General features: G+C 43.1%; 1 protein-coding gene across 2 annotated transcripts in view; it reads left to right on the forward strand.

Moving 5' to 3' along the window:
• MACROD1 (mono-ADP ribosylhydrolase 1) overlaps positions 1-27,224 on the forward strand; it is a 2,310,829-nt gene that overhangs the window by 953,902 nt on the left and 1,329,703 nt on the right. The gene's annotated exons all lie outside the window — the stretch shown is intronic.

Genomic DNA, 27,224 nt, shown 5'->3' on the forward strand with positions numbered 1-27,224 from the left:
TCACTTAAGTGCACATGTCAGTTTGGCGGGCCGTCTTATGCCGTCCGAAGTGACATGCACACTTAGGTTTCTTCAACCCGACTGTGTTGCACAGCCAGATTGGAGAAATAGCACAGACTACAATTAACTGAGTGGCAGACCAACCTGCTCAGACCAGTCATGGTGCTGCTCTCATGCTAGGTATAGTATGAGAGCAGCACTAGGATTGTTTTTGGGGGGGGGGGCTGTGCTAGTATCCCATTGACTGCTGGGACACTATTACCATTGGGAGAGAAGAGGAGCAAGGTGGACTGTGGCGGTTGGGAGCAGCAGGACAGGTATGTTTAAAAAAAAATATATATATATATTGTTCACCCCCTCCAAGATTTGTGGCAGCCGCGACTGGTCCTGCACCAAGATACCACTAATGCATAGGTCTTAGTGGTCGACAGTGGCTGTGAAATATAGTTTTACCACTGACACCTAGCAATATCACCACTGCCTTATTTGACATCCTAAGCACTTCTGCAAGCACTTGAGATCCCTCATACTTTAAGAACAATAAAGCACGTCCTCTCTGAAAAGGAGCAGAAATATTACTTCCACCATTTAATCACAAGGAGAAGAGAGGGCTGTGTTTCATTCCGGATTTTTGAAAGCTGAACCGGAACCTCTCCATGCAGAAGATCAAGATCCTAGCTTTGGCTCAGATTATTATGCCATTTAGAACAATGATTGCTATGTTCTTTTGGACTTCCAAGATACTTACTCCCATTTACTTGTCCTACAAAAACACAGACTTACTTCCAGTTAAAGGCAAGAAACTAACTCTACACAAACTACCTGTAAACCACCTCCACCAATAAAGGGCGCTGCCTTTTGGTCTTAATCCGGACCCAGAGTCTGTACTCTGGACCTGGCCCCAATGATTGCCTGTTTGTGGGCACACAAGGCCACTACTGTCTCCACTTTGGTGACTATTTTAGAGCAACTTCATTGGAGAAAGCAGAGTCTGGTCTCACTATGACACCCAGAAACCTATCTTGGGTTATCTGTGCACTACCCCTAATCGTCCTCTGTGCCCTTCAAGAGCACCTGTTAATCAGGACATTTCTGAACTTTAACTTGGCAGAGCCATTCCTTTAACAGACAGCATAAGCGCATCAACCAGATGGCAAACCACAACATAGTTGTATCCCCCTGGTATGGAGGAAGGCATCCGCATGGAGGTGGTCGAAGTACAAACCCCCAAATGTATTCTAAAAAGCTTCACCTAGAAGAGCATTGATAATAGTTGTTGGACAGACAGTGGAAACCTAGCACAACCCTTCCTTTCTTGAACCCACCCTGCCAATGGTATGCATTTTCTACCTGTCCTATCTGCAATTCAGGGTCACACCCAAATCTTTGGAAAGTCTGAGTGAGAAGCTCACCATGGAGTACATCAATACTTTGAGAGGCAGAACAAGTTTACCTTGCGGCATAAACACACAAAAGCAGAAGACAATCTTAGTAGCTCTGGAAGCCTATCTGCCAGTGGTGAGGTCCAGGGTGGTGATTATAAAAATGGATAACCTCCACAATCCCTCCCACTTGATACATTAAGGGAACTCCTCACATTTTTGCCAGCTGGCAGTACAGCTGTGGGAATGCGAAATCAAGCATGATAAGCTCCTGCTGGGTAACCACATATTTAGATGTTGTGGTAATTCAAGCACATCTATAGGGGCACAGACCTCCCTTGGCCCTACATTTGTCTCCAGGTATTAAAAAAACCCTTCACTCCTGGTATATTGCAACACGTTTTTGCAACAAAATAATTTGCATTATTCTTCTTCAATCATAGCATGTTGTGCATTAAATGTAGGTGATATTTGCAAGCATTTCACGATTTGAATGAATCCTGTCTTCAGAGAAAAGCCCTGTAAAGTAATATTACTTTTTTTAGCATGGACTGTTCAGTATTCAGTGTAGAGGTGCCGCAATTCAATATTCTTTTGCCTCAACTACTGTAAATGTGTCAGAATGTCTTTGTTTCCATTAAGGCATCATCATATGAAACATAGACATGACTTTGTAGTGCTGATTTTGTTTAATGGGTGCATTAGGGCTTTTGTGGTTCAGAAAAGCGGTTGTAATTTTTTTCCAGTTCGTACTCTTAAGTTTTATTAAACTGTCTTTACAGTTCCCTAAATTATTCTGTTATGCAATCTGTGAGTGCTCTTCTACTTAATTCTTACATTTGTATATTGGTAGTGATGATTGAGGTACGTCTCCAAGTACACAAACCTTCCAATACCTACATGCGTATGACTCATCTAGTATTAGGGCAAGCTCACCTCCTCTGTGGCAGGGGAGCCTGTGTCTCTAGACAGTGGTCTGATATCGGATTGAACAGGGCTATCACTGTATGCCATTGTTAGACCTGACACGTATAGGCAATGGTTCCCCTGGATTTTTTCATTTCTTTAGAGTATATTTCGTCAGTTTTCCTTTTCAAGAACCTAGGAGCTCGGAGCACTTTTCCTATGCCAATGCGGGTTGAAAATGCCCACGCCATCCGTACGAGTTAGAAACTGTCACTGTCACCCGTGTGCGGGTTTGAGTACCCGGGCTGGGTAAGGACAGCATGCATATTTACGCACAAGTATTCATGATAGGAATGGAGCCTGAGAGCTCAGGTCAGCCGAGGCGCTCAAGCACCTTGGTGGTGGCTGTATCCGAAGTGTCACCTTCCTTGGCAGGTTGGTGCATGTGCTAGGGCACAAGTGCCCGGAAAATGCCAAATACCCACACATGTTCGCCTCTGAGTGCTGCTCTACGCATACAGTGATATGGGACATCAATGCTTATTAAGTCCGGGTGCAGTAAGGGATTGCAGGGGAGCAGCCTCATGCTGTTCGGTATAATTGGACTCAGGATGACAAGCGCAAGCCATTATTAACAGTAGCTTTGTCACCTCAGGCCAGGAAATGCCACTTCTGGGAAGTGGACATTTCTAGACATTGGGACTGGTTCTCGTGCCCCATAAATTAGGCTTCATTCCAGGGGTCCCGTGGGAAGAGCACATCTGCACATTCCCCAGATGACCGCTTTAAAACTTGGGCAGCCAGAACGACAGATACTTGCTATTTGGGGCGTAGTGAGATACCTGGGGAGAGGTTGTAACACTTGGCCTCCCGAAGCAAGAGCCTGGCACCCATAAAGTTAAAGATCTGTATCCCAGGACCCCAGGGCGCACATGGATAAAATTTAGGGCAGACATCTGTGGTTCAAAGGAATACCATTCGGACCACCCCCATTTAAAAGATTTGACTTAGTATAACTAGGGGTGCTCAAAGGCTGTAACGTAGAGTACGACTAACGGGTATGTGTAACCAGTGCGGCTGGACCACCTTGCCGCACTGTTAGAGGAATCTGGGTGCCCAGGAGGATAACTGTCCAAGGAAGGAGATCTACGCACCCTTACCAATTAGAGACTGGCCTGAGGCTGATTGCTTGCTGCTGTGTGGCATCCTGGAGTGGCTCTCCAAGAGCAAGTTGGCTGCCCCCTGTTCTCTGCGGAGTTCACAGGGACATCAAAGACCTCCTGAGAGGGACTTACCTTGCAATCCTAAAATCTGAAGAGCGGTGCCCTTTGTTTGCAGGTACAACATGCCGGACTCCACCTGGCTGGAGCGGTGTGCGTGTGGACCAGGAACTAAGTTTGGAGACCAGGCGCACCAGCAACGGACTGCTCAATCTACTGGTGTGTGGTCCTTCAATGCGGGGACCACTGCAACCTGAGACCGCTTGTGAAGTGAACGGATCACTGTTGTAGGACCCTTTTGGGGCCTCGTTGATGTCGATGGGAACATTTCTCTTGTGTACCCTCAGCTGCATGCCTGTGGAGGTATAGGTCCAACCGGAGGAGTGCTTTACGTGGCCTAGTGTTGCATGACGGAACTGGTGTCTAGTGTGTTTGTCTGGAGAGTCCAGTACCGCTAAGGTCATAGTGTACTGGATAGAGTACCTCAACCCAGAGGGGTATGGCAACCAAGTCACAAGGGGAACCAGAAGATCTGGTGCAGTTCAAGTCATCACACACCAGACTAGTGCCTCCTGTCATTGGGGGGGATGGGTACGACGAAACTTAGTGCTGTCCAGGAACCCCAAGTCATTAGGGGCATGGCACTGAGCACTTTCTATGTGGGATCAAACGTGTATCAGGCCATGGAAGTTCATTGGCACCAGACAGGGTGTCTCCAATGGGGAGACACATTCTTGATAACTTGTGTGCAACCTTAAGTGTCAAGGACAGATCGAGTCAACGCACCCCGACGGCGCCTCTCTATTCCAGAGGTGCTAAATGTAGTTACTATTTGGTAACATGGATTGTGTGGCAGGGCTGGGCACTTCTGAGTCTAATGGTTGTCCCCAGTTACCATCCGCCTGTGTTCTGAAGATCTCTGAGTGAACCTCCAATTGGGAGCCTGAACATCTCCTTCTTAATTGTTTACTGGCTGTTGTCTTTCCTGTCCTCCACCGCGACACCTGTGTAGTTGTGACTTAGCTGTGAGCGGCTGGGTGTCCACGGGAAAGTTACTATAATCTGTGGGGTTGAGGTGGGGAGAGGTTAACTGGAGGCTGGTTGGCAGGTGGAGGGCGGGTTGAGACCCAGAGGGTGTGCAAGCATCTGGGCATCCACATGCCACTTATCAGAGCATCGCATTAGGATGCTGGAAGTGAGTAAGTACGAGAGCGTGTGCATGCGTACCAGCGACAACTGATACCCATGCCTGATCACGAGGTGGATGTGAGGGAGTGAGTCTGAGCAAAAACGAGTGAGTGCTGGGGCACCACGTGGTGTTGTTAGGTACTCTGGCTGTGCTAGGGAGTTTATTCAGTTGACATCACAGTTTACTAGCACGGCTGAGGCCTTGGGTCTAGGTGGGAGAGTGGCTTACTGTGGTAAACGTTGTGCTGCTGTTGTCAGCCCCGGGGCGCACCCTGGATTGCACGTGTACACTGATCATAGGCGCAGTGGGGGTGGGCTAAGTGCTGCACCTTATTGGGTTGCAGGGAGGGAATGAGTGGCTTTCTCAAATGTTTATACAGTGATCAATGTTTAACGCGGTGGGGCCTATTATTGTGTGGTGCAGGGGTCAGTGAGATTCATGCCCACGTTTACATTGAATATTATTGTGTGCTCATTGACATTTAAGCTGAGATCACCTCGTAATCGATCTGTGTTAATCATGTGTTTGTGTTGAATAAAATTTTTCTATACATACAACCATGTGAAGTCTCTTATTTGGGTTGTTCATCCGGGGTGTTGTGGAAACGTGATGTGCTATTGCTTTACACATTGCCTCTGAGATAAGCCTGACTGCTTTTTGCCAAGCTACCCAAGGGTGGGGGCAGGTTATCTAGCAGGTGACCTTGACCACCCTGTACAGCAGTGGCATGTTCTGCCTGGCTGAGCTTGCACTTTAACCAACTGGGCCGAGTTGCCTCCAGCAGCCGTTGCTCCTGTTTCAATGATCATGCAGAAGATCACAAACAGCCAAGGGTGTTCAGCCATCCTCATGGGGCCGGTTTGGCCTTGCCAACTTTAGCGCCATAGGAGATTTCCATTTGCTTATCCATCTACTTTAGCCGAGCCATACCGGCCTCCTGAGAGGCACGATTTTCAGCCCATCAAGAAAGGCGGAGTACTGTATTCCTCCCCACCATCATCCAGCTTAAGTGCATGGTTCCTGAGCAGTTTGCCTTTGTCCTCAATAGCCTGTTCGCAATGAAGCTGAATGTCCTGATGGCAGACTAGAGGCTATCCAGCAGAGCTCACTACAAGAGTGAATAGCCGAGGTTCCTTCCTCTGATCCTGTTAAAAAGAACAACCAGCTATGGTTTGTGGTCGCTGCCGTGACACTGCTGCATACAGAAGGCTACAGCAAGAATGCACCTTCAGACACCCATGAAAGAACACTTGTTGCTGGCTATGTTTGTCCCTCCTCAGCTCCTTCACAGCCCCCTTACTGTACACTGGCTGCCCACAATCCTCAAGTAGATTTTAAAATACTTTGTATGATTTACAAATCATAACACAGACAAGGCCCAATGTTCTTTTAAGCCCAACTGTCCAAATACTGCCTTGCCCGGTCACTTAAGTCTCCAGGCCATGACTGAATTCATCAGGTTGGTTTCAAACTGTAGATGGGTGGCCAGTGATCCCAATTTCATGGAACAAATGTAAGCAATTCATTGTCGTACAATATGTTGATACTTCAGGACCAAATTTTAGGAAAATGATTTGGAGGTAGGTAGATGTACCCTGCTCTTTCCTGGCCCTTTGATTTCTGGAATTACTCCACCCAGAGGCTAATTGGAAGTTAATGTAACAGCCCCCTCTCTTTTGTACCCATCTTTTGGATTTCTCCTGCCTGGAGACACTCCGCTCCTCTACTTTCCTGTTAGCATCTTGGCTTGTAAAAAAGACCTTAGCATAGCAAAACGGTGAACTTCCTAGGCCCTCTATCAGAGCTGCTTCTTGAAAATCACAACTATTGTGTGCAGCTTTAGTATAAGGATGGGGCAGTAACTTCGAGCCAGGATGGTAAGTTTTCTGCACCAGAGTCTGAGGTCTATATAGTAATGGTGACTGGGAAACCCTTTTGTGCTCCGAGATGGAAATATCTTCAGCCAATTTCTCTAGCCAAGTTTGGGCCCAGAACCTCAGTAATTTGACAAGTCTGCCAGAAGAGGCTGTGTAGATTCTGCTTTAATAGAGAGAACTGTCTGTCTTCTCATGAGGGGCACTGAAGGTGACTTTGAACGAGGAAGATGCTGCTGAACAGGAAAGGGCTGTGAGGGGCCTGGGGCGGGATGAGCTGAAGAATCTCACTGCTAAATCAGGGAATGACCTGTCCTACTCTGCAGAGGGATGGGCCAGGGATCTTAAAGTGACCTCGCAGTTTTTGTGGAACTGTATACCCCTACACTTCTGTGGACGTGTGGTACTGAGGAACTCATGTCCAGTTGCGTTCTCTTTGCAAAGCTAAGTGGCAAAAAGCCAGGCGGTGCTAAGGGAAACTATATTGCACTTCACGGTTCCTGGCAAATCAAATCACGAGTACCAGAGGACACCCACATAAACCGAAAGCCTTGCATCCAGAACTAGGTACTCACTAAGAGCACATGGGTTGGCACCTACTTGTTTTTGGGAAGTGGGTTTTGTAGTTGGGCTTGAGGAGTAACCCAAGCTGGAAGATCCACTGAACTGTGAGCACTGCAATTCCACCACAGGCTCCTCAGGGCTCATGCAGTGCTGGCTCTGCTTCTACTTAACTTGTGCCAGCACTAACACGTCACTCACGCAGCAGCTGGAAAGGCCGGCATAGGATCCTTGCTTCTCGTGCTCTATGGGCTGTGCAGTACATACCACACTGGGTAGTGTGCCCTGCCAGTAGAGCACAGGCAAGGCATGCACTGCCAATGAACCGAAACAACATAAAAAGTGCTTCACACATACAGGAAATGCAGGAAGGGGGAGCACAGGATCTCCACCGACAGGAGGACAAACATTCCATCGTACTCCCCCACAACCCTTCAGTACTCTTCCAGGTAGACCCCTTCGAAGAGAGCCACCGGACTCGAACTATCGCACAAAGAGTACTCTAGGATAGTGGTTCTTAACCTCATGACTTCTGTGGACCTCTACTTAATTTTTACTAGAATCAAGGGACCAAGATTCATAATTATTGGAATTCAGAAACCCCCACTGAGTCATTACTAGTAGCTGGCCTGATGTTTCACTTCTTTATGTATACATATTTTATTAATCTGTTAATATTATTTAATTTTCTAAGCAGTCATGGAACCCTCTTCCCTAACCTCCTCCCCCTTACACCTCCCCTCTTCCCTCTCACTGCCTCCTCATTCTTCCTTCCCTTCTTCCGTTCCCCCTCTACCACATCGCGTTTCTTTCCTCCACGTACATTCTCGTCTCCTCTTCTGTCCCTCTTCAAAACCGCTCCTCTCCCTTCTATGTTCGCATCCTGTCCCCTACTAAATAAAATCCAGACTGCCATCATTGGTGGACACGATGCTGCATGTGCTAAGGATAAAGGTGTTGTCCCAGCTTACCTTTGATCTCTCTCCTGCCCTCCCCTCAGTGTTAATTTGTAATAAAAAAAAAAACGTTCCAGTGCCCAAAGCCCTCCTCTTAAACACCCGGCTGCCGCAATTAAATGTAAATATTGAGGCAGCGTAATCTCGAAGCCACCTCGGGCCTCTGCAATCCTTTTAAAGCCCCTCCCTGCTCCTTCAGCTCACTCTTGCAGCTTCCTGCTTTCTCCCATTGAGACGCATTTTCGTTTATTCACCTCTTCCGTCTTTCCCACGTGTGTCTTTTGCTTGCAGTAAATGTTTGAGGTAGAAAAATAAGCGCCGACCCTAAAAAATAAGTGCCGGTGCTCCACACCGGAAACAACAAGCACAAATTAAGCACTGCCTCCCCTGCACCCCTCATCTCCTGTGAATGTATTTTTTACGTTTTACAGTGGCGCGAACAAGAGAGGCATCAGTGCTTCCCCGCTGTTATTTACTCCTCCTAATTGTGTACATCAGGTGATTGAGGTACAGTGAGATGTTACGAGTCGAATGTCACTGTACAAAGGGGGCCTGCAGCATCAATGCATCACAGTTCCGACAACTATTTCTTGCAGCAAAATAATAACAAAAACCTTTAACAGAGAGAGGGAACTTATTTTATATCATGCTATTTGTCGACTAAGTGTGACTCCATAAAGCTCCCAAAAAGGTTCAACGAAGTAAGCACCCTCTGTATGCCAAAAAGGGAATTCACCCCAGGTGGTCGGGGGACAATGTTGCTCGTGGGGTGTCCCATTTTTTCCGGATCCGGCAAATCCTGGGGGGTGACCCCATTCTTCTGTGGTTTCACTATTTTCACTTGTGTCCCTTCTGCTACATCTTCTCTTCTTTTTCTTCCTCCCTCAACCCTGTTCCCCTACTCCCGCCCCCCACGCCTCCTCCTTTCCTCTTCTACCTCGCACCACATTCCGCCTCCCTCCTCGACTGTTCTTTACCCCTCCTACATTTCTCCTTCACCCACATTCGCCTCTCCCTGCTCATCACCCCCCACTTCCATTATTTTCTTTCTCCCTCACGTTATTACCCATTCATTCTTCTGTTCCTCCTTCCCACCTACAGACTACTCAGGGCATGTTCTTTCCGGTCAAGAGAGTACGAGAAAGATATATGAGAACGAGGGTTTGCAAAAACACAAGAGACACACTCCGAGAGGTGCAAAGACAAGGGATGCTGACACACATCAGGCACCAGAGGGCAGGCGGCAAGCACCGCCACCAGGCGTAGGCAAGCTAGCTGAGGAACACAGCAGCAGGAGCCACGCTGCACATTATAACTTTCATACCATTAGAAAATAGGCCTGTTAGTAGATATTCCACAGCATTCCAAGAATCAAAGTCCAGACTACACTGGAGCTCACCACATCCCAGCTAATTACTCAGGAAAGTCGCAAAACACGACCAAACAGCACCATATCACAGAATTCCACTCAGCAAAGAACATCACCACAATCCTATACAACACTCCATTCCCAACACCCAGTACGAATCCTACTCACCCCACACTATGCCGCACTGTCACGACAAATCAAGGCAACATCTGACAGACCACACACCTCAAGCCCCACTCAAACAAAACCCAGGCTCCCAGCACCTAACCTATCACACAACACTTTTCAAACTCCACACAGCATAGCATTTCATCTGAAAAGCACACTAGTAACAAACCAAAACATTTTTATTCAAAATGGAATTCCAAAGCACAGCTTATACTGTACTACACATCACAACGTGCCACAAAGTGTGAAGGTTAGACAACACTTCCGAAAGACGCCTTACGTGATAACATCATTCCTAAAAACGTCTCTTCACAAAACAAACTATAGACCTCCACATGTAAGGAAATCCCCAAGTATCTAACTGCTTATCACATCACACATCTGAACCGAAAGAAAAGACATGACACAACTTAACAAGCCACCTACATCGCACTACAGCTCACCACAACACAATCTAGAAAAACACACAACAATATTGATATGAACCCCACTTCATCGCCCCCACTGCTGCACCACGCTGCCCCCCATGTGATTCTACATGACTCATCCATTGTGCTCGCACTCACTATCAACTCCATATCACTCAAAACTTCCAGCGAAACTTGACTGGAGCCTCTAATGCACACACCTCGAGAGAGCACACCATACTTTCCACAGCACAGCAACATGATTTTCATGGCTTCCTCATTACATCTAAGGTTACATTACACCACACAACCAAAAGACACCACAATATGTGATCGGCACAATAGGACACCACACCAAAAATATAACTTACCACTGCTGCACACCACGCAAACCATGCCCTTATTTCTGTACCTCCACGGTGTCACACCAATACATCTTAAATTAAGCTGCAGGTCAGTACAATGGAGCCATAGGCCTGAAAATAAAAGACAAACGTTCCCATGAAAGAAACCCATATTCATTAGAGACCCTCCCAGTTTCTAATTCTCCTCCAAACCTATGCTTTGTCCAGAGGGGCATTGAACTGGGAGGCCATATTCCAGGTTATTAATAATACCAAGACATACTTACTGATATTCCCTGTGAATGGAAGATTGTCAGATTTGTTCAGCACAAGGGAGCGAAAGCGAAAACTCCAGATGATAGGCCTCTGCCCACAGCTCTTACAATTACACCAGATTGCATCTGGACCATGAAGAAAGTGGAAGGTAGCTCTACATCAGACATTATGAGTGAGTTCACACAGTGCTTTAAATGGGCCGGGTGTCACCAGTACAGAGCACGAGCACTTTTTTCATTTTCTTCCCTAATGTACCAGAACTTTTCTGCAGACAAGGAGAGTACTGGTACTCATACTGACCCAGTTTCGACATAGTTTGTGCTGCGCTCATGAACACTTACCTCAGCAGCTTCTTCAGCACATTCTGTACGGCTTAAAGCACACCTTTGATGGGCTGAACTGGAACAAGAGCACCACAACAGCAGCATTTTTCTCCAGGGCACAGCGATTTACGTGTGCTGCTGTGGAAGTTGCGAGAGTAGGAATAACACCTTCACCACCCCACCATCAGAGTTGCTGACTGGCTAACACAATTCCCCAAAAAAAGACACAAGACAGCCACAGAGTAGAAATAAACTAGGAGAGTCACCCACACATATCAAGAGTGTTCAAACAGCCATAGTGTAATAAGGATGTTAAGTTGGGCCTAAATTATGGTCATAATTGTAATAAGGAGAGATTATTAAACATGAACAATTATCATATAAACCTTTATCAGACTTAATGCTCAAAAAAGCCCCTAGAAGGCACTATAACAAAAATATCATTTGTAAGAAACATGGTCATGTAACCATATTGTTAGCCCCTAGAGGGGATAACCCCACGAACAAAACAGGAGAAAGTAATGCAGTGAAACCATTTACTTACCCCTAGTGGGAATTTTAGAGCTAGCAGGCCTACAAACAGGACCTCTTTAAACAAAAAAAAAACACACATCTCCCAGCTTCTAAAACCACAGTTGGAGCCATAAAAAAGCTTAAAAGACACTGAATGGTGGGAGGGGCTATTATTTTGGGGTCCCTACTAACCTAGTGTATGGACCCAGAGTTGATGTAGACAGAGCGTTTTGAAAGTGGTCCCATTGTCCTAGTACCACCACAGGCTGAGTTATGAACAAAAATGTTTTGCAAATGTAATGCCCTGCAAAGCATTATGGGGCATGTTTTCGTGCCACAAATATTATAGTATGTTAACTGCAATGCTCAGAGCAGCCCCTAGAGAACACCCCAATAAAAATAGCGTTTGGAAGAAACATGGTCATGTAACCATACAGTCAGCCCTAGAGAGCATAACCACATGAAAAAAAGAATGGGAGTAAATAATGCAATGTAACCATATATTTAGCCCCTAGAGGACATAGTGCATTACACATTTTTAAGGCTAGTAAGCCTACTACAACAATATTACAAACAAGGCATATAAAACATAACTTCAACCAGCTTTAAAACAAAAGTCGCAGCCATGAGAAAGCTTAAAAGACACTGAATCGTGGTAAGGGTTATAATTTTGGAGTACCCACTAACATAGTGTGGGGACCCAGAGATGATGTAGACAGAAAGGGCATTTTGAAGGTGGTTCCATTGTCCTAGGACCATCACAGGCGGAGTTATCAACAAAAAGGTTTTTTTTAGAAATAATGCCCTGCAAAGCATTATGGGACAAGCTTCCGTGCCACAAATATGTTAACATGTTGATGTGACTATAATGCTTAAAACAGCTTCTATAGGACACCACCGTGAAAATAGCATTTGTAAGAAACATGGTCCTGTAACTATATAGTTAGCCCCTAGACAGCATAACCACACAAAAAATGACAATAAATAATGCAGTGTAATCATCTGTTTAGCCCCTAGAAGGCATAGTGTATTACATATATTCAGGGGTAGCAAGCCTATAACATTACTATTACAAACAAGGCCCTTAAAACATAACTTCAACCAGCTCAAAAAAAAAAAAAAAGCTCAAGCCATGAAAGAGCTTAAACAGACACTGAATGGTGGGAGGGGTTATTATTTTGTGGTCCTCACTAACCTAGTGTGGGGACCCAAAGATGATGTTGACAGAAATAGAACATTGTCGTGAATGTTTTGGTGGTGGTCCCATTGTCCTAGGACCACCAGAGGCTGAGTTATGAGCAAAAATGTTTTGTAGAAGTAATTCCCTGCAAAGCATTATGGGTCAAGTTTCTAGGGTGCAGTGAACATTCTAGTATCGGCTCTCCCTCTGTGCCAGGAGAGCCGCTTTTGCTTTGAGGATTTCTGTTTTAACTAAAGCATTTACAAATTTCAAGTGTTTTAAGGAGTGAGCCACAAGAAATTACTCTGATTAGGTAACTGTGAACAATTTGAGCCAACGCACCAACGCCACCAACCGAGTTCATGCTTTTGTGCCTGGTCACGCTGTGAGTGCCATGGCCACCATGCAGCATGAAGGGGAGAGACAAAAATAAAATGCCCACGCTGAAGTATACACGCTGAAGTATATCAACTGTCATACAAGAATCCTTGTAACAGGTGCAGTCTGCAAGGTGTGACAAAAACAGCCTCAAGGTGGGACAAGGGTAAAGCATTTACCAGTGACATCAAGTGATTTTTTAAAGGCAAGCCCAAGAACCGGTGAAAGTGAGGGGTGTGGTTAAAAGCCCACAATACTTACAACAGGTCAAAGCGTTTGCATGCTCGACCTAAGAAAAACAACATAAAAGGCAAAAAATTTTTACATTTTACACATAGCAGCTTTTTTCCTTCAGATGGAAAACCAGATGTAATCCAAATGTGATAAGAGGCTGAATGGAATGTGTGACACTTTCATACAGTTTTGGATATAAGGTGGCAAACATTTGCATTCTGTGATTTTCAGGTTCTTTGCTCATTCTGAGATAATTTAAATTCCTAGCATGCAAAGCATTTCTTGCACAAATCAGGGACAGATTGAACATGTCACATAACATGGTGCCACTTGGAAACTATCAAGCCCCTGCTCACATATTTTGTGGGAGTTCACACACGTCATGCATATTAACAGCCCGCCTCCATCTTTTCAAGAATAGCCAAGTTAGAGTCTTTATGTATTCAGCAGAAGGAATTACACCTACTATCATGGCAGCAGCACAGGTTAGAAATGAGATATTAGCAGCAGCTCTTCAGACTTCGAAGCCTTAGGTTCATAAAGTGCTTTTTCACTTCTGGACTGAGGACACTGATTTGACTCTTGGGAAATTGTTGAAATTTTGTGATGTCAATTTATTTATGAAAATGTCGGCTTTGTAAACAAATGATGAAGCAGATTAGCTCTGGTGGAGCCAAATGTATTTTAATAGTGGCTACTCATAACACTAGTTTTAATATTCGATCAAGGGCAAAAGGTTGGCAGTAAAATTGTAGGAAGTCAGAAACAGCAAAGTCTGAACTCACTTAATTTTTAAAACTCTGCCCCAGAAAATAACAGTAAGACAAATGTGATAATAACTTGGCTTGCTTAACTAATCACACCCAGCTGCATTTCAAAATGTCACCTGCTACAGAGATCTTTTTGTAACCCGCAAGTTCCTGGGTACAGTGGTACTGTAATAACTCTGGTGGTTAATGCTCTTGCTAAAAAGATCTGTGTGCATTCTCATCAAAGGTTTGACTCAGCATAACATTGCATAGAGGGTCAGTATGCCTGTTGTAAAGCACAGCATCAAAAAGCAGATCAAAGATGTATTTATTTATGTAGAAAGCTCCGTTGTTTACTGTTTTTGTTGCAAAGATCCTTGGATTACTTGCAGGTCACAAATTAATAAAGTGATATAGCTTAGGAAATGCATGCACACTATAAAGCATACGTTTGGAATCTTGTATTTTTCCTCAATATATTGTTATTCTAAGGTTGCTTAAAAAAAGTGTTATTTTGGTCAGTAATGAAAACTTATCAGTATGTGTTTTATAAATGGTTATTAGTGTGATGACTCATGGGCAGTTACAGTGTATGCAGATTTCTTGCATACAAGGTTTAGAAAGGTAAAACAAAAACTAGCCCACCCCTTGTCCTGCCTTTAGCACCATTCTTATGGTGGCTCCAACCCACATTCACTGCTCCTTTTGGTGAGGGCAGGGGCGTAGTTTTGGGGGGAGGTGTTTGGGGTGTTACACCCCTTAACAAATGTATCTTGTGATATATAGTTGGGCATGGGGGCTTTTAGTTGGTTATGGTAAGGTGTCATGTCAGATTTCACAAGGAATTTGACACACACAAACTAAAACGCACACACTCTCTCCCTCAGTCTGTTTGGGAATACTTCATAAATGTTGGTTATTTCACAAAATAATTTGCTTTCTCTCACTTAGTGCTCCTACTAAGCTACATTCCTCTCCCTTTCCGCTGACCCGAAGGCCCTCTTGTATGCCAGCTTGTCGTATAATGTATTTCAACATTATGTGCCAGTGTGATTGTTGGGAAATCTGAAGCTCATACCCCTCCAATCTTACAGCACAAGCTATGCCCCTGGGTGTGTACCTGCTCTTATTTTTCCCGTTTAAAGGACTTAGTATACCACATACAACCTGTTGAGGCTGACACCTACCGCACATCCAACCAAAACCCAGTGGTACAACTGCATTTTACAGCTAAGCTCACAGATTGATGGTACATTGCGAGGCCAGTCCCATCAGAGATTTACATGGTGATAACCCTCAGTTAGTGGTCAGATGTTGAGAGCTGCAATTCCTGGTGCATGGTATGCACTTTTACAGGGTAATCAAAGGAACAAAGAATGATCATACTTAGACTGCCTGTCAGTGCATCTTAGAGATGAAATTAAAAGCAACATTTGACTGCCAGGCCATTCCATGACTTATCTTCATCTAGGTATTTCCTCACAAAAGGGGCATGTTATTCTTGACCATTTTTTTAGATATGCCCGTAACTACCTGTAGATTATGACCTTTCTCACAAACCTATGTGGAAATAACGACCCACAAACTTTGTTTTTGTTTGAAAATGTACCTCTGGCTTTCTTGCTTGTAGCTGGATTGCAGTTAAAAACAGCTGTGCAGAGTCTATTGGGACAGTTTTGTTTTTATTGATTTATAAGACATGGGATTCTGCAATCCCTGTATAAATGGCAGCCTCTATTTTTATTATAACCGGCAAACGTTGCTTTTCTTTTTCTGCTCTGTTATAATAGCTTACCATGACAAGCATTCCTTACATAGAGAAATGCTAAAACCTTTCTATATATTCTACACATTCTGAGCCAGTGCAGGTTTTTTTTGCAACAAATATCAAACAGATTTTTGATTTGTTTAATTTTGCACTAGAGGTTTTCCTTTTATTCCTAATGTTCGCAAACTTGGTTGCTCTTTCATATGCAAGAGCAACACACATAGGTTGTAGACGATTTGTGGGGAAGGTGATAGTGTGACCATGTAGTATGTGGTATAAATTACTCTCTGACATGCATTATAAGGATATTGCAAGTCACCTCGGAGTTCCATAGCCTTATGAAGAACTCAGTCTTCGTCCTCATTCCTTTATTTGGGTATGGAACCCCTCGGTTGCATTATTCTTAATATGTACGGCAGTGGCACGTTATCCCTTACACAAAGAAATATTTTTCAGGGAGCTTGGTCTTTTAAGGTAATAAACAAGTGTTTGTTATTGTCCAGAATTTGATCAAAGCAATGGTCCAAGTATGTTGAAGGCATTCCCAACACTGCATCCTCCACAGACAGGCACAGGGCCGTAGCATTGTGCATTCTTTGTGGAACATGAATACCCGTGTCCAGGAGAGTCCAGTTTAAAGTATTAATGAAGGAGCTATCAGTTTTGCCCCTCCCTGGCAGCCAGACATGCTCTGTTAAAGGCAACCAGACAACTCTTCAATTGCTGAGGCCTCTGACGCCGGGATCAGGGTAGCCTAGACAGCTATTAACACTTTGGATCCATACCTGTCATTCAACCGAGTGCCTGCCACTGCTCCTTCAGAGGTTCCTTGTTACAGCATATCAAGTTAAATGGACTCTGCCTCTGTTTTAAGCACTGACACATTTCCTTGCAAGTTTAATGATTAAAGTTTTGATTGGTAGGGTGCTTCGTTAGAGGGACCCCCTTCAAAGTTCAAGGATCCTGGTGCCTCCAGTGAGTGCCCGCCCGTGCCAAAGTTTGGATGATTGGAATTGAGATGATTTGATGCATTCTCGTTGTGAGTTACCATGCATTCCCTTCGCCGCACGATAAAGGGAGTGCCACAATACCCCTAACACTGCTCAGTCAGTGTTAGGTCGGGTGGGTTTAACATATGCAGCTTTTCTGCATATGATTGTACCACTTGAGTAGCATGCTACCCGTCCGCAAAGCAATTCAATACCACGTTAGGGATAGTAAGACCCGTGTACATTTGAAATACAGTGCAAAACATGTGGGTTTAGCATCTGCAGTTTTACCACTTGTGATAGAATCATTTTTGGTAAATGGGACTTCTTTCCCCTTCACTCCTAGTGCGTGATGGCCCTGAACTGTGTGTTCGCTCTCTATCTCCCCTCCTTCACTATCCCCCTCGCTCACTCCCTCTCTCTGTCTCTCTCTCTCTGTCTCTCTCCCTCTCCCCCTCTCTCTCTCTCTCCCGCTTTCTCTTTCTCCCTCTCTCCCCTCTCTATCGCCTTCTCTTCTCTCCTCCCCTCCTCTTGGGGTAGGCCAATATTTTTTACATCTAGGTATCTTCACTAAATGGAAGTGTGCACAACCTGCCCCAAAACAACTTACTGTGGCAACCTGAACAGCTTTCTGGGTGCTGATGAAATCATGTTCTGTCTAGCAGTAAAGTACCCCTTCTCAGTATGTTTCCACTGAAGCACTGAATTCATGTGCCTCCTCTCCAGAGCAAGAGATAATCCATGAAGATTCAGTCAACCTGAATCGCTAGCACCAAATGTTGAAACCTGCATTCAAGCTCATTAGGAGTCAGTTTTTGGTTTAAGTGCCACAAACTCAGGATATAAGTAGGATCTTCATACTGGTAAGTTGAAGACCTCGCCTGAGCTGGGTCTGGGTGGACTTCCTAGACTGGAGATCCTCTCTGCCTGTCTCTTGGCTCGGACTATGCCTCAGCCTCTACCCAAGGACCTGTTTGCCTTTTCCCACCAGAAGAAGTGCACCCCGAGAGGAAACCACAGACATTTCAAGGGCACCTGCTCCAGCAAGCTTTGAAACCTCCTGGATACCGCCCAGTTGAGGCCAGGAAAGTGATGATGTAGACTATGGAAGTGTAAGTGAGCTGCTCCCCTAGCAGAGATTCTACTTGGTGACCACACTTCCCTGTGGGTAATAATTTCAAAGCACCACCCTTGCATTATTTGATAGTCTTCAACTGGAACAGTGCAATCATGGTCTTCTCCACCCTTAGCCATGGGTACCTGAAGGGTGAATCAGAACCACCCTAACATGGCAGGTTCCCTGGGTTCTGAGTGCATCATCGTTAGCAACCTTTTATGCAACTTTGGCCGTTATGGTCTAAGAACAAAAAATGTTTTCCTTTCAGGATAGAGCGAGTCCAAACCCTCTTCACTGTAAATAGAGCTCCCTGGGTCTCAGTCCGTTGCTTAAAACCAATGTGCTTACAGATTTCTTTTCATAAAATACAGGATTGCCTAATCCCACATGGAGTCAGCCAGGTCAGGCGTCTGAGTATTTATAATGAAATGAATCGACTCTGCCTTGCTTTTGAAAATATATTGCTGTTTAAAGTTATCGGTTCACTTGTCCATTATGTGACGCCAGACTGTTTTTCCCAGTTGCTCTGGAAGCCACATTTTCTTGACCTTGACTATTTGGTTCCAGGAAATCAGCCCTGATATCCCGGGTGGGCCTGTACCTCAACCACAGGGCACAAATAAACTTTATTACCCCCAAGTCCCTATAACATTTTAATTTTTTTTTTTTTTTTTTTTTTTACAGTACTGACGTGACAAATGAAACATACCGTTGTTGTGCCATAGCAAGCTTTGATTTGAATTGATTCATATTTTTGGTTACTTTCACAAAGTAACCCATTAAGCAGCTAAGATGTTCTGTAGAGGCTTCCGAGTGAGTTCCCACGGTAAAGCTGTTGACACTAAAACTCGTCTTTTCTGTCCGTCGTGCATGTGAGGGGTGAAAATGCTAACTATGTTAAATATTCTGCATAGCTCCATTACTGCCCAGGGAGGTCAACTTTTATCTGCTAACATTTACCTGTTGTTTATAGTGAGATGTTCCTCCAAACCCAACTGCGGAATGGTTTCCTAAACTGGTCCATACCTTGTGGAACACAGACCCTGCTAAAATGTATATTTGTCACTATCTCTTAAACAGTTAGAGATGGAAGTGTACTTTCCTTTCACATAATAACCCTGGCTGGACATTTATTTGTTTGCTTGTTTGTGTATTTTTTTATAGTATCACTGAACTGGACGGTATTTTGCCACTTCTCACAGAACTAGAATTACATATGCGAGATATGTTTACAAAAAAACAATATGGCATATAGCAAGGTAAATTAATCATCACAGGGAAGAGGGTGGAGATGAGGAAAAACGATTTATGTCTCATAACTGTGTTACACTCTACCCGACTTATCCTTCACACCACCTCCCATGGCCTTTATTTTTTGTCTAAGCTATAGGTGAGATTCAGGAAGCATTGGAGGGACATGTTTCCATTCGAGATGCTTTATGTAGGATCTTGGCTTGAGAAATACACAAAGAACATCATAGAAACATGGATCACAAGGCTTTGTGGTGAATCCATTTTAGTTTCCCACTTGCACAGGAGTCAGCTCAGCCTTTGGCTTGCAGGACTGTTGTCCCCGTCACCTAGCGACCTTTTACCCACTTGGTATGCTCTGTTTCTTCCATTTATGTTATTATTATTTTTTAGCTTGCTGCCATTGCTTACATTGTATAAGAAATGTTTTAATTTTTTACTATCAGTGCCATTCTGAGAAAGCGTCATTGTCAGTGTCATTATCAGTGTTGTACGTAGGTATTGTCATCATGTGCCTTTCTTACTTACATATGACAGAAACACAATGCACATTTGTTTGGAATTATGTAATTGCCGACACAAGTCTGCCACATTATAAGTTTTTTAGGTACATACCTGTCTAGGGATCCTACATGTTTAGTATAAATACACCTCACACGGACAAGGTCATTAGAGGGGTTCCTGCCAGATGCCATCTATGGTGCATGTCACCTTACTGCAGAACTCCGCCTTTGTGTCTTCACGGAGTCTGACCTAGAGACCTCGTTTCAAGGTAATGAGGGTTGGGGGCCCTTCACATGGACATGGTACTGGCAGATTAAGGGTTGTCACACCTAGCTCTGGTTAGGGTAGAGATTAGGCTTTCTTGGTTAGGAATTACATATCTTATGTTTATTGTAAAATGGTGGGGGGTTTCATATTCACTACTCTAATCTTCACAATTCTGCTTTTATTACTGCTCTTTATCCTAATAACTCCAGCATGTGTACTTAATAGTAAATTATAGTCTTTTCAATTAATTTATTGAAAACTCTCCTGCATTTCCTTTATTGCCTTTGTTTGTATGAGACTTACTGCTAACGAGAGAAAAGGGTAACTTCCGTTCCACCACAACTTCCCTGAGAGATCTTATTTAGAGTCCATGCGCACGGCTGCCAGAAATCACCTTTACTGTCTGAGTTTTGGTGAGGTACTGCTTGTGAGCCGGGAGAGTTAGGCCGACAGTTGCGACTTGTTGTAGGAGTGACTCAGTCGCCTAGAAACAGAAGTGCTGTAAACCCTAAACCAGCAGTCTCGCTAAGGAGCGAGAGTCCAACTATGACAGCTTCCAAAGAGAGATCTGTTTACAATGTGGTAGTGCAGTTTGGAGCATTCCCATAAAACATATTAGAAAGAGGAACTAACAAAACTGATTGGAATAAATGTTTACTATGCTCTAAAGCAAATTCTTTCCACTTTGGTCAATTTCAGGTGTCCTTTTTCCAGCAACAACAGGTGCCAGCAATGTGGAATGTTATAAAATATTTACTTGTCCAGGGAAGCAAATGCTCTTAAAATCCACTTGTCATGTAAAACATTCACTTCTCCTGTGCCATGCCTTGCAGAGAGGTGAAAAATTGTGGAAGTATTCTTCTATAAAATATGTTATAATAGCTTCTTTGTTTATGCTAGGGCTCATGCAATATCAGGGTTTGCATTCCAAAACGTTTCGATGTTGCCACATATCTGGAAATCTAAATAGGCCCTTAATATTAATTGTACAAAGCAGAATTCTGCTCAATTTAATACTTTGTGGACTGTTCTTCCTGCACCTAGATTTCTGTTGTGCAAAATCAACAGACCAGAAAATGTAGCCTCTAAAATTGCTTTGGATATCAGCTGCATTCCAGCCTGAACCTGTTTTCCAGCCACTGCCCAACCCTCAGCTATGCCACACAGGCAGCATGTGATAGTCTCCTTGCCAGACTACAGTCTTCCGTTTCCTCCCCCATCCCTCCAATTGCCATGCACTAGCACCCGGCTCAAGTTTAGACCTGCCTAGACCAGGTGGTAATGTGAGTGATAATACCCAGAGAAAAGGGAATATTGTGCATAATTCTGACCGAAAAATCAGGTCTGCGTGGTTATTCCCCATTCCATAGGGATAAACTCATAATTTCAAGTAATGATTGGGTGTTACCTAATGGTAACGGTTTTTAGAGGGGTGGATTTACCTCCTCTAGTACTGTGCAACTTGTAATTTGGGCCACACAGGGGCTGAAAGTAGACATGAAATAATGTTTGCAAGGCTTGAGTGACCTGTGAATCTGTGCTCATGCACAAAGTCACATGTTTAAGGGTGTTCACCAACTAACATCCACTATCTTACCACTTGGAAAGGGTTGGAAAAGGAAAGGCACAGTACCTTTTCCATGGTAAGAAAAAGAGTGTTTAAGGAAAGTTAATTTTTAATTGTTTATCAGGTTTTCGCATGAGCAAATATGCATGTGCATGACTGATCTTGCGAAAAAGGTATATCACAAACGTTTTCTAGAAGTACAGTTCCCAGGCCTACAACTATAAACTCATTAATTCCTGAAAGTCGTAAATCCACATTAATGCTCTGACACATATTTGCAAGTGTACTTATATGGCTTTCATTTTTATAAAAACGTTAGTATACATCAAACACCTTTTACAAAATGATGCCTCAGAGAAGTGGTATTTAAAGTTGCAAAATGTTTAGCAAAACTTTTTTTCATGTTGCATTTTCATGTCTAAGTTTTATTTGCAAAGCATTCGCCAATCTTGCTTTAATGCTTCTGTATGTATTTGCAAAAGGGTAAGCAATCATATTTCACATATCACATATCCCTAATGATGTACTGTAAACAGGCAGCCAAAGGGTTTGGTTGCAGTGGGATGGGCCACCTTGTCCAGTTGGCAAAATAAATATGAATATTTATTGTCTTTGACCCAAAACATTATTGGTCGTGCTTGAGTCTTGAGTTCTTACTCAAACTGAAGCCATTAATACATCAGAGTCATCAATTAAATAAGCACTTGATTCTGTTGATGAATTTGTAAAGGTTGTCTTCACAAGCATTCCTCAACTTTCACCGGATGATCTGAGCTCTCCCCATTTTGAATATGGTCAGGGCCTTCTCGCAAGCATGTAGCTACTGCAGGACTGTGATGCTTAGGGACTTTGAATATAGGCCCATCTCTAGATTGCCTTCAGTTCTTACTTCTCCCAGAAATAATACATATCCATTACCAGTATCCCCTGATGTTTTTGTCAAACAAGACTTCAAGGCTAAATATGTAAGTGATACAGTTAGTAACACCCACCCTTATTCATCCATTTTTAGTTACTGTAAAGAACTTCTTTTTATCGCCACTCCCCGCCTATATTTTTTCTCTGGGCATCTTTGGCCGAGCTCCCAAGAAAAGTTGTAAACTGCACACACAGAGTTACAAAGTTATATAGGTCCAGATTTGCAAATTCCAGGAAAGGTCTCGAAAACATTTATGAAGTACCAATTGTGATTATTAGATATTTCTGCGTGTGTTATAACAAATGGGGTGAGGCCACCACCTGTGTGCAATGTCACTTTAATAAATCTCTACAGGGGAAATTTGTTTCCACGTCGATGAGCCTTTGCAAACAACCAAACAGTATCACAGGGTTCTTTTAGTTGGCCGGTGTAACCAAATCAATTTTTTTTCTCCATATAAATCTCCTACATCTGCTATCAAGTTTGTTCTGGAACCTCAAATTATAAAACCACCTTTAATTACATTCTATAGCTCTCACATTGAACCTCCTATGACTTTAGCTACAAAGTATAAATTATCAATAGATTAGCTTTTCATTCTGAAGTCAAATCTTTCGACCCAGTCAGCTGCTGGTAACAGAGGCTTTAAACAAAATAAAGAGCTCTGCACCAGTGCTCCTAATTTTTTAATTATTATATAAAAATGCTCAATAAATAAATATTTTAAATCAGGAAACCAAAGCTTGAGAACTGCAATGCAAACAACCATCCTAGAATTATCACATTTGATACTATGTCTTTCTAAATTCTCCAAAACTGGGACCTAAAGAAGTTTACACAATTCCTTCATCGAGAAACATGAAAATGATTTTGTCTTGGCTTTATGACGAAAAGAGATTGCCTTCTTTCATGGAGCAACTACATTAACTGACTAGCATTATAATGTTGCACTTCTCAGTCAACACCTTTTCAAGGGGCTTGACTGTGCACTGGAGACGCCTTAAATGTTCAATGACTTAAGCCCTAAACATGTCAGGTGTATTTATGTCCGATTACAACTAGCCTCCTTCTAGCTGAATAACTGCGGATATAGTATTGATCTTAATTTAACATACTCATAGCAAATGAGGATATGACTATTGAAACGATTTTGCTATAACTTCTGTACAGACTCGCTGCCTGTTCCTAGACGTGGCCAATTGAAATCCACTGAAGTTCTCTAAATAACATCAACACAGAAAGCTTGTACTCTGTTGTCTCAAACCTGGTGAATGGCACTCACCAATTAATGATATCTGATGCTCTGATGGCAGATTTTAGTGTTCGATCTTTGACCATCACGAATTCTTTAGCCCCACTTAAAACGAATTCAACAAACCTTTGAGCATACGGATGTGATATACCACTGAGGTCACAAGGAAACTCGTTGAGAGAAATGAAAATCTATAGAAACAAACCAACTGGGAACCTTTCATATCCCGAGATGAGTTTACAAATCTGAATCATTCATTACAAAGTAGCTCTTTTTGTTTGTGTAGAAATATGTTCAAAGCCAACAAGGAAGAAGATAATGCTTGGTGGCAAGTCTACCTACATCTAGATTTCAGTAACTTTAGTCCTGGACTGTCTTCCTCATAGTACTTTTCCAGCCCATCCCCTTGGAGCAAATGGCTACATTAGCTGATGCATATGTAGAGGCAGAGCCTAAGGCCCTTATTCCAAGTTTCCATGGACAGACACTCGCCGGAATTTATGATACGGGAGTTTTTAAAAAAAAAGGATCACAAGTACCCCCCGCCCCTCTAGAATTGGGAATAACATGCAGACCTGTTAATACCTGATCCATTTCAGTATATTTTTCCTACTTCCGGGGAAACAACGGGCACATATTTACCACTTGCTTGGAGTGAGTAGTTAAGGTTGCAGGGCTTTTGCCTTTGGCCCTGGGGAGCTTGAGGTGAAGCAAAGATGGTGGGACAGCTTACTTCCTTTGATTTCAGCTCTGGGGAGCCTTGTCTATCACACCCTCTATGCCGAAGTGTGAGGATAGGTGGGTGCTGGGCATAGCAGCTGCCCGCAGCCCAAGCAGCTTCTCAGAAAGCTCCAGGTCTGATGCTTCAGGGCCCCGAATTCCAGGCTCGAAAAAACACCAAGTACTTGTAGTAACCCAAAACAATATTCCCCTCAAAATGAAGAGAAGGCATTCTTCAGAGAGAAGCTTCTTCCAGTTTTTTTCTGTGGCTGCAGACAATTCCTAACCAAATTGTAAGTGCATGAGAGCAAGAGCTGAGTACTGCAATAACCACAATAGTGCATTTTTCTCTAATACCTGGTTAACATGGGTTGCGGATCTTAATCTCTATGAAAGCACGTATTTGATTGCGTATGTATTTGGGTTAATTAAAAAGTTAATGCTCACAGATGTTAAAGATACATAGCTTCAAAATTCAAAGTATTTACCAGTTAACATTCCCAAGGCATGTGAATAGTTCCCAGTAGTGAGCTTGTGTAAGCATGGTTACTGTGGCTGTAAGTGTTGGTCCTGAAGAGGAATTGTATTTGCTTTACTACCTTAACTATACATTGGATGAATTTTTGGCGCTATGAAACCATTACAGTCCACAACAAAAGTGTTATAGTGAATTTGACGCAATTTAGAATGATTCCCCCTGTGTTTTGGAGTGGCTATAACAGGACTTAAGCCAGATGTTTAAAATTTTAGGAACCACTTAACAGTAAGTCATTGCTAACACTGAAGCTGCACAAAAATGAGTTCCCTCTTGCCCGGAAATAAAATCATCAAAGGTATTTGCTGTGGTCCCAGCAGGCCAGGAAAGAACCCTCCATGATTTGGGCGTATTTCTGAGATAGGAACAAAATCCTGAGCGGGCCAAACTTGGAGGGCTTAAAACAGTGCTGGTTAGGAAGAAATTCATAGGATTAGGGCGCTCACAGAACGTCCATTAAAATCAAACACATTCCGTTCATGGCATGGTGCTTCTGACAAGAGGATCTTCCTTAGTCCTCCAATGTCTCAAGGGAAACAAAACAGCAAAAAAACAGATGTCAGAGCACTCATGATATCAAATTAGAAGTAAATTCAAATGTCCAATCTCCTTAGTGAAATTATGACAAACTCGTGTTTGTCTCAGAGTCCAGTTTAATTCATAGTATTCTATTGTTCTCCACAAGAACAGCCAACACGTGTTTCATCCTCTGAGAAGTTTCTCTCTTGAGGACTTCATCAGGGCTGAAAATAAATAATAATAGTGTCTATATATGTTGTACAGAACTAAAGTTAGAGCAGTAAAATGGGACAAATACAATTGAATATATTAGAGTGACAATAGTGCGATGAACAGAAATATGATATATTGTGACTTATGTGAAAACCAACAGACAAACAGATCTATTGATCTGTTTGTATATATTACATCTCATAATTCTAACAACACCAAGGGAAAACCCCCTGATCAGTAAACTATTTTGTGTCACACATCAGATACAATATAAAAGAGTCAAAGTGCCGAAGGTACATGTAGTAAGAATGTGCACGTCACCATTGAATAACCAAAAACTTGATAACATTCCATGTGAGTGTAGCCGAAAGGGACCCCGATTCGTGCGAAATAAGATAGTTAAGAGTTTTGAGTAGTGACAAAGATTGGAGCCAAGGAAAAAATCCTATACTAACCATCAATCAAATAGATATAATTTGGCTAGAACATACCTTCATTTCAATTGGATTGTGAAGTTGAGAAATTCTCAATAATTAGGTGAAAAGTCTAAGAAGAGACAAAGGGAAAACACGCTATATCAGCCAAAGTCCCTAAATGAGTAAGGGATATTTAACCATCACCAAGTATTTCCCTGAATAAAGAGGGGCGAGATAACCTCCACTAACCTTAATGCCATATAATCAGTCCAAAACAATTCCTATAACGAGGTAGTCTCCGTCCGTATCTAAGATGGAGTGAAGAACACAGGAACAGTAATGTGATCAACCCCGTAGTATAGAGTTTCAAATGTCTTTGAAAAGATTCTAAATGTCGAAAACCCGAATGCCATGGGGATGTCCAGAACCTGGACACTCCAACACTCACCTCTCGGTTGGTATCTAAATTAAATTTAAGTTCGGGAAACAGCTGCGCGGTCCGATACACCCTGCAGCGTTTCCGTATCTTCGAACAGCATTGTAACTGAGCGTCCAGGAAATGGACGTGGATTTAACGTCTGCCCGCGTTGAGTGTAAAAATAGAGAAAGGGCTCCGACTATCGAGCCCGGGCACCATATTAAAGTGTCTCTAATACTCCATGTTGAGACATAAATCCTATCTATTAGTTAACTCGCGGGTCTATACATGTAAGAGCAAGAAGTAGGGAGCAAAGAAATCGGGCGCCATATTGGAATGTCTAACCTAGTTTATAAAGATAAAATCCATTACCGTATATCCTCTTACGGGTCTATATGTCTTTAGAGTATGTCCAATAAGTCGTAATGGGAGGTATAAGGGGTCAGAAGGAGTCAGGAAAAAAGTCATATAGATAACCATCTACGTGATTATCAAAGAAATACATACAAACGAGAAAAAACCTACTGTTGTATGAGCACGACCAGTACAGAGTTCTTCCTTGTGACAGTGACGCTATTGGGATCAGTACAGGAAGGGATAAGAGGATAAGAAATCGATATGCTGCCACAAAGGGGGGACAATAGTAACGTGCAACATTAGAACCACATGTAACCATGTAACATATAAGGAGGCAAAATAAAGTCAGAACGACATTATACTGAGAATCGCAATATTGTTGT

The sequence above is a fragment of the Pleurodeles waltl genome, chromosome 9 (genome assembly GCF_031143425.1).
Source record: "Pleurodeles waltl isolate 20211129_DDA chromosome 9, aPleWal1.hap1.20221129, whole genome shotgun sequence".
NCBI lineage: Eukaryota > Metazoa > Chordata > Amphibia > Caudata > Salamandridae > Pleurodeles > Pleurodeles waltl.